The 8,783-nt window shown below is 38.6% G+C and overlaps 1 protein-coding gene across 5 annotated transcripts in view; it reads left to right on the forward strand.

Moving 5' to 3' along the window:
- Positions 1-8,783, forward strand: part of LOC116828374 (chemokine-like protein TAFA-5) — a 659,974-nt gene that overhangs the window by 128,692 nt on the left and 522,499 nt on the right. The gene's annotated exons all lie outside the window — the stretch shown is intronic.

The following is an 8,783-nucleotide window of genomic DNA, read 5'->3' on the forward strand; positions in this document are numbered from 1 at the left end:
CTTCCTGGATTGCCTGTGCACTGCTGTATTTCTCTCCCAGCAGATATCAGGATAATTGAAATCTCCCATGAGAACCAGGGCCTGTGATCTACAGACTTCTGCAAGTCTGTATAACGACCTCCCCTTTATAAATATATAAAAAAGTTTTAATTTATAAAGGGGAGGTCACACTCAGAGGCTTGCTATGTGAAAAGGGTCACCAGAATAAAAGTTTGAGAAACACTATTCCAGCTGCTTGGATTTCAGTTGCTACTGTACAAGCTCAAATGACCATCTATATCCTGTATTATACAAAAAGAAAAAAGAAAAAAAAAACTGGAAAAAAGCTTGAGTTCTGTGGTCATCCAAGCACTTCAAGATATGGCCTGTTTCAGCTACCCTTTGACATTCACAACACCTTCTTGAAAGGATATTATTTTAATAAAAAAGGTGTGTGTGTGTGTGTGTGTGTGTGTGTGTGTGTGTGTATGTAGGGGGCTTTTCAAGCTTGCCATCCTTAGCCATTAGTTTAAATATTTAAAATTAATACAATCAATTTCCCAGCACCTGCTCAGTTAATTGATCAGGCCTGATTCTCTACTGTTTTGCACTTTGTGTTGTCATTTACACCCAAGCAAAGCAACTGAAAAATGCTACCAGATCTGGATGGTAGCATGACACCACTTTGCATAGGTGAATATGACGAGACAAGGTGCAAGTGGCTGGAAATCAGGCAAATTGACATTGGGGGAGTTACTCCACAAGGCTGCCAAGTGTTTCACATCTTGCATGATATTCATGCATTTATCAGCATTGTCAAACCTGCCTGCTGCTGAATGTCATTCCTCCAGAGGTGGGCAGAAGCTGCAGTTCTTCCAGCTGATTACTAGCTGTCTTTCTTGAACCTGGGTTCAGGTAGCTTGTAGGCCTCTCTTCTGCTGACTCCCCCTACTGGCTCTGAATGGGGAATGAAGTGGCAGGAATAAAAGCTGCAGCCGATGGCATGGATGGCAGAGACAAAAGCTGAGGCAGATTGTTACTAGTTTAGCCTCCTTCAGCCACAGCCCCAGAGAGACCACCCACTCCTAGATACCACAGATACCCTCAAAGATATTACAGCCCCCCAGAGAGACTGCAGGTAGATCCCAGCTACCAGTTCCCGCAACCCCAGCCAACCCAGACAGCATCCAGCATTCATATCCCAGCAACCCCTAGACACCACTCACATCTGTCAGCAACTCCAGACACACAAAAGCACCTACTCTAGTGCTCTGAGACATCTCATTACACTACGTGCCCCAGTCATAGATGCCAAGTTTCAGTCAATTTCCTGTCCCTGCTGTTGCCTGCAGAAGGGTGTATTGACTAGAAACTGAAGTTTAGGATTATTTGCCAATATATAAATGGCATAAAATGGTGTATATGGAATTGGGCAAACCTTAGCAGCTAAGGCTAGATTTACACCATTGTAAGTCAAAGCAAAAATCTGTCTGTGAGTAAGGTGTTTTCAATCAAACTGCAATCACAATAGTTCAGCTACCACATGTCAGCTGGATTAAACAGGCCTAAAACAGCCCAATTTTTCACTTGAAATCCAATTAATGATGACAAAAGGTACTCTGTTTGAGTATATAAAAATTAGAGCTGTCAAGTGATTAAAATATTTAATCGTGATTAAAATCGTAATTGTGTGATTAAAAATAATGAATCATGCGATTAATCGCACTGTCAAAATAATAGAATACCATTTATTTACATATTTTTGGATGTTTTCTACAATGCCTAATGTTAGAGTATACAAGTCCAATGAGTCCTACTTCTTGTTCAGTCAATCGCTCAGACAAGGAAGTTTGTTTACATTTGCAGGAGATAATGCTGCCCACTTCTTATTTACAATGTCACCTGAAAGTGAGAACAGGCATTCACATGGCACTACTGTAGCTGGCATCACAAGATATTTACATGTCAAATGCGCTAAAGATTCATATGTCTCTTGATACTTCCACCACCATTCCAGAGGACATGCGTCCATGCTGATGACAGGTTCTGCTCAATAACGACCCAAAGCAGTGTAGACTGAATAATCATAATCTGAATCAGATGCCACTTGCATTTCATTTTTGGTGGTTAAGGTTCTGTAGTTTCCACATCTGAGTGTTGCTCTTTTAAGGCTTCTGAAATCATGTTCCACATCTCATCTCTTTCCAATTCTGGAAGACACTTCAGATTCTTAAATCTTGGGTCAAGTGCTGTAACTATCTTTAGAAATTTCACACTGGTATCTTCTTTGCATTTTGTCAAATCTGCAGTTAAAGTGTTCTTAAAATGAACAACATGTGCTGGGTCATCATCCGAGACTGCTGTAACATGAAATATATGGCAGAATGAGGATAAAACAGAGCAGGCGACATTCTCCCCCAAGGAGTTGTGTCACAAATTTAATTAAAGCATTATTTTTTTAATGAGTGTAATCAGCATAGAGGCACGAATGATGGCCAAAGTATGAAGAGGCATATGAATATTTAGTGCATCTGGCACATAAATATCTTCTGATGCCAGCTACATCAGTGTCATGCGAACACCTGTTCTCACTTTCAGGTGACATTGTAAATAAGAACAGGGCAGCATAACCTCCTGTAAATGTAAACCAACTTGTTTCTCTTAGCGATTGGCTGAACAAGAAGTAGGACTGAGTGGATTTGTAGAGGCTAAAGTTTTACATTGTTATGTTTTTCAGTGCAGTTATGTAACAAAAAAAAATTCTACATTTGTAAGTTGCACTTCCATGATAAAGAGATTTCATGACAAATATTAGTTTTTTTCATTTCACCTCATACAATTTCTTTTCATTATTTCTACAGTACTATATTTGTAATAAAAATAATATAAAATGAGCACTGCACACTTTTGTATTCTATGATGTAACTGAAATTGATATATTTGAAAATGTCAAAAAACATCCAAAAATATTTAATACATTTCAATTGGTATTATATTGTTTAACAGATTGATTAATCGTGATTTTTTTTTTAGTTAATCACGTGAGTTAACAGCGATTAATTGTCAGCCCTAATAAAAATCTGTCTTTATGGCTTAGCTAGTCAAACCTATTGATTATCCTCCTCCCCCAAATCTTTCTTATCATATTGCTCATTACAACCTGGTAATTCAGTAATTATTGCTGATTTGCAAAGTAATATTCTATTTAGAATTTAGCAACTAATGTGTTTTCAAATGTCCCTAGATTTTGATTTACAGACATACATTTTTAACAAAGTGCTATGATGTTGGAATGATATAGACACTTAAATTTGGGCTTTTATTAATTTTACATTTTTTTATTGTTCTTCAAGGATGGATGAGGACAGACAGTTTGTGATGCTGCTACTCTTTATGTTAGAACATTGATTTTGATATATGCCAACAAATTCTTATGATTACAGTAGTCTGTTAGGAAACTTTACTATAAATACCTTATAACAATGGAAGCTGGAGTTAAGTTTACATAAATTTTGGTAGTTAGGTTAGAAAAGATTCATGTTGTTCTACACACTGGATAGATTATTAAGGCTCTCACTTCTAGAGGTGCCTTCTAGAACAATATTTTATTTCTTAGATTTCTGCTGTTTAATACCATTTTAAAAATATTATTTTAAGGATGAAATTTGTGTGCATTTTCTTTAAGCAATTATATTTAAATGTAAATATAATTATATGGAACATAGAAATATTGTTTTTCTACATTTTCCATAGTTCACATATTGCAATATAAATCAAATTAATAGATAAATTGAGATAATAGTGAGTACTATGGACTTTGCCATAAAGTAACATGTTTTTACAGAGTTTCATCTTCAAACACTTTTGTTTTGTGTGTAATATCACTGACCTTTTTAATTTCCCCAAAGTGACTTGTTTTGCAAGGCAGCCCCAAGTGTATAAGTAAATCTGTTTTATCAAAGAGGCCAGTGCAATTTACTCTTTCTTGTTCTTGTGTGGTTACAGGCACTTACTGGCATTTGCAGAACTGCAGCACTGTCCAGTCTCCCTACAGCAGAATGTTTATTTCCAGAGGCATGTGTGGGATCAGTAATGCAGTCGGCCCTATCCTTTTCATTTGGTTTAACTTTTTTTCTGGGAACGCCTGTGGGATTGCAGCGAGAGAACCTGCTAATTGCTGTTTTAGAATGCTTTACGGGGCTAGCGGAGTGAGGAAATCTAAATTTCATTTTTATTACACTTTGGTCTGCATTGGTTTACTTATTATTTGACCCAGACTGACCTAAATAAAAGAAATGGAATGCATTATTCAATCAGAGAATTGTCTATGCCAGTAGCTTTTCATTAACTTTTACCTTTTGCTAGTGAATATATTTTAAATCACTCTTAGGCTAGGTCAGTATTTTTCATGCACACACTTAAGCCTTATGTCTGCTGGTTTCAGCAGGATATTAAGGTTAAAAACTGTTTCAAAAGCAGCTATGGCTGCAGATCATAATAGAAAGCTTCCTTGGTGTTCAGACCAATAAATAAATTAGAGGAAGGGCTTTAAGCTCTGCATGATAAAAGGAACTGAAAGTAGGGCAGAGAAAGAACAACCTTTGTAATGAGCCTTGCCTGGGGCTAAGGAGAATCAGAAGTTCATTGTGTATTTCAGTGCATGGTGCAACAGCAGTACAAAGAGTTGGTGACTAAGGTTTTCCATTGCCTCAGGATACCAATGATTGCTGTATATAATGATAGTGAATGCTAGGAATGCACTAAATAAATCTTTGTCTCTGCAACTCATATTGCAACTCTGGGTAGGATGGAGACTTGACATGATGAGTTTGTAGCCAGCAGGATGTGATATGGCCCTGTTCCCTGCATGTATCAGATCACTAGGAACATGGAGTGTATTTTATTACTGCAACTACATAAAAAAGCTGAAATAAAAATGATCGAAATGAGTCACGCACTGATGGCGTATAAAATATTTACTTGTGGACTAAGAAAAGCACCAGATTTGAAACTGGTAGCATATGTCCTTTTGGAGATAAGGAACGGAAAAGCTAAACAAATCACTGGCCGCCTAGGTCATAACCACCATTACTCTGGTCATAAATTCTCCAACATTTCAGATGTCATTATCTCTAAAGTGCATACACCAGGAGAGAGTGTGTTTTTTATCCCCATCTTCCCACCACATATGTCTGTGTTTTCCTCATGAAAACAACTACGCTTATTTGCATAAGATGATTTGAAAATTATGGAGCCTTGTACTTGAAGCTTGTTTAAATGTTTGTAATCTTCATGGAGTGTGACACTTCTTAACTATCTGATTATAATCCTTCATAATTTTGTAATCTTTTACATTCTCCTATGTACGTCTTCCAGCTGTTTATATTCTGCTTGGTGTAGCTATAATGCTTTCATGAACATCTCTAACTTGGAAATCATGTATTGGCAGGCCCTAAAATGAACATACTTTAATGATTTCCTTTGAATATGATGGTTGTGTTGGGGAGTTGATATCTGAGACACCATAATTTTGAATTCAGAGTACTTGGAAAATTACATTTGCTTAATATGCTCTTCTGGAGGAAAAAAACCCCAAGAAAGCTGCTGGACTCAAAAGTCTTAAATGTATCATTCACATTAGTGACTTTTACTTTAAAATATAACCACTTATGTGTCAATGCTGCTCAAAGAGCCGTTTGCTTCAAGGCTGCATGAGAGCAGCCTCAAAGAGCGAATAGGAACATCTTAGTTACATATCTAAAAAACATAAACTGCCTCCCTGCCCTAGCAGACAAATCCCCCAATGATTAACACATTCATTTAAAATGAAAATGACCCCACCCAGTCCCATCATTACGAAGAACTGACTTATTTAAAATGAAATCAATGTTTATTTATCCTACCATTTCAGAAATCTCAACCCCAATTTCTTTTTTTGCTGCAGTCCATAGTAGTATTTCATCTAGTAATATCAAATCTTAAATTTATGAGGCACTTCTTCCAACCTGGCTGCCACATCTTAGCTCCAATTTCATCAACTGCTTCAGTGCTATAGACCGGACTGCTCAGGAAGGGTGTGTTAGGCAGGCATGGTGGTGAATTTAGCCAGAATAAATGAGTTTAGTTATAATGAGAGAGAAAGGCAAGTAGCCATAAATCTAACAGTAGCTCTGCAATGGATTTGCAAATCTGGGAGCTTATCAGCTGAAAGTAAAGTTTTCCTAAGTGACTTAGCCCCCTATGTCCCATTTTGGCCCACTTAGCATCTTGGATACCATGTCTCATTGACCTACAATGAGACATGGGACTTATCTATATGGAGAGTTAATGTACGACCAGCTGTGGTATCAATCTACAGAACACTATTGTGTTGCTCACTAACTGACCCTGTTGCTTTACACTGAAAGTTCCATAGTGCGCTTTGCATACTGCTGTTTCAAACAGCAGTGGAAGAGGTATACTTAAAGAAGGGAATGACATAGTCTTATCAGGCATGCTGATCTATTTTTAATAGGAGCATTTTGAATGGACTCATGCAGTGAGGGAGTCAGCTGAAGTTGCAGGCATCAGTGTTGGTAATAAGCAAATGAAAAGGATTGGACATTAATCCATTGTGGATAGACGGAAAGGTCAAGAAAACATGGCAAGATAGAGATACTATCTAGATATGTAGCTCAACAGAGAGCCAAGTCACAGGAGAAGCCAAGATTATAGGCTTGAGCAACACTAAGGTTGTCCATCATGATAGGCAAATGGGGAGGAAAGATCAAGACCTGGTTTAGGCATGTTATGTTTTAGTTAACGTTTGGACATCCATGAGGATATGCAAAAAAGACAAAATGAGTTTTATAGTTTGTGAATCCTTAGTGTAAAGATGGGAGTCAAAGCCATTACTGATAAGATCCCATAGAGACAGGGTTTAGATGAAGAAGAAAAAATGAGCCAAAGAAAGTGTTATAGAGATGCCTTCCAGAAGATGAAGAGGGGAAGAGGAGAACGACCCACTGAAGGGGTTGATCTGAGAAGTAGGTGGAGAACCAAGAGAAGATGGTTCATAAGAGACAAGGAATTAAAGTTTTTAAGAATGGTAGATGATTGAAGGGCAGCTGATTGGACATGGATGATGAAGATGAATTATGGGCATTGTCATGGTCTCTTGGTGTGATCTTTCAAGAGGCCTCAGCATCTATTGGCTGACCTTCCTTAACTTGTCTTAATTAGAGGTGAAAGTCTAGGTATTGACCTGAATGAAGGTTAGTAGTTCTTTAATTTTAGGGCTTGCAGTCTGCTTCAGTCTCTTGGTTACTTTCTTGGAGGCAGCCGGGTGCAGGGCTGTCTCCCCTTTACTGTCCCAGGTCTGTCTGCCTCCTCTTCCATCTCTGTACTCCCTCCTTTATAGCTGATCTTATTTCCTCACTTGGTTGTAGCTGTGTATTCCTGTCTCCATGGTTGGCAGCTCTGGCAGCTGCATGGGGATGCAATCAAGCTGCTTGCTTATAAACAGGAGAGGTTCCCTTTCCCCCTCTGTCTCAGGTCAGTATGGAGTTTGTAGACCTCATTTCAGGCCCTGAGGTCTGTAGTCATCATTTTCTAAAAAATATGCTCCTGTTCAAATAGCAACTAATTCAGGGAAGTTCTATGGCCTATGTTGTAAAGAAAATCAGATTAGTCAGACAGTGGTCCCTTCTGGCCTGATTATCTATGAATCATTAGTGATCTTGGGAAGAACAGTGTTAGAGCAGTGTAGGGGCTGTAAATCAGGCTCTAGAACAAAATTAGAGGAGGATTCCTTAAAGAAGCAGGTGTACACAACAAGTTCAGTGCATTTGAGATGATGGAGCAATGGTTTGAGAGGGAAAAAAGAGTCAAACATGCGGCTGCTTCAAACAACAAAAATCTAAACCTCCCAGTGCCCTAAGCACTATGCAAAATGTTGGAGAGCTACTTGCTATTACAGAGCCAACTGCAGAGGGGAGATGAAGGATTTCTATCTTCCATTGCCCTCTGTGTATCGTGGGTCAAGCCAATTGCTGATGTCACCCCAATGTTCATGAGAACCTGGAGGAGGTGGTGTCTCTGCCTACTACACTCCCTCCTAACAGGGACTTTCACAAGCCTCAAAGACCCCAAACAGCCCACCCAGGAAGCAAGAGGAAGATGTCAGTGTCCACTGATAGCATTCTAAGGACTCATAATACATACCTGAAGAATTCTCATTACATCCAGTAGAGAGCAGTGATTAACTTAGTGGTACTGTATGTGCCATCCAGTTAATTGCAATAGTCCATATAAAATTATCATGGCTAATTATGCGGCCATTAATATCCCAAAGCAGGACTCTTGGTTTCAGTACACAAAATGCTGCAAAGAATAATTTCCCACTAATTGCCCACAACATGCATCCGATGAAGTGGGTTTTCACCCACGAAAGCTCATGCTCCAATACGTTTGTTAGTCTGTAAGGTGCTACGGAACTCTTTGCTGCTTATTTATCCTTTGTAATTTGACCTAGTTTCCACATTTTTGTGGAACTCTTTTTTTTTTTTTTTCTTCTTCAGATCATTGAAGATCTCCTGGTTAACCCAGGGTGGACTCTTGCCCTACTTCCTATCTTTCCTACACAGTGGGACAGTTTGCTTTTGTGCCTTTAATGTCCCTTTGAAAAACTGCCAGCTCTCTTGAACTGTTTTTCCACTTAAGCCACGTCTACACTACGGGATAATATCGAATTAGCTAAAATCGGTTTTATAAAACTGATATTATAAATTCGATTTCATGCGGCCACACTAGGCACAGTAATTCGG

This window comes from Chelonoidis abingdonii, chromosome 1 (genome assembly GCF_003597395.2).
Source record: "Chelonoidis abingdonii isolate Lonesome George chromosome 1, CheloAbing_2.0, whole genome shotgun sequence".
NCBI classification, from domain to species: Eukaryota; Metazoa; Chordata; order Testudines; family Testudinidae; genus Chelonoidis; species Chelonoidis abingdonii.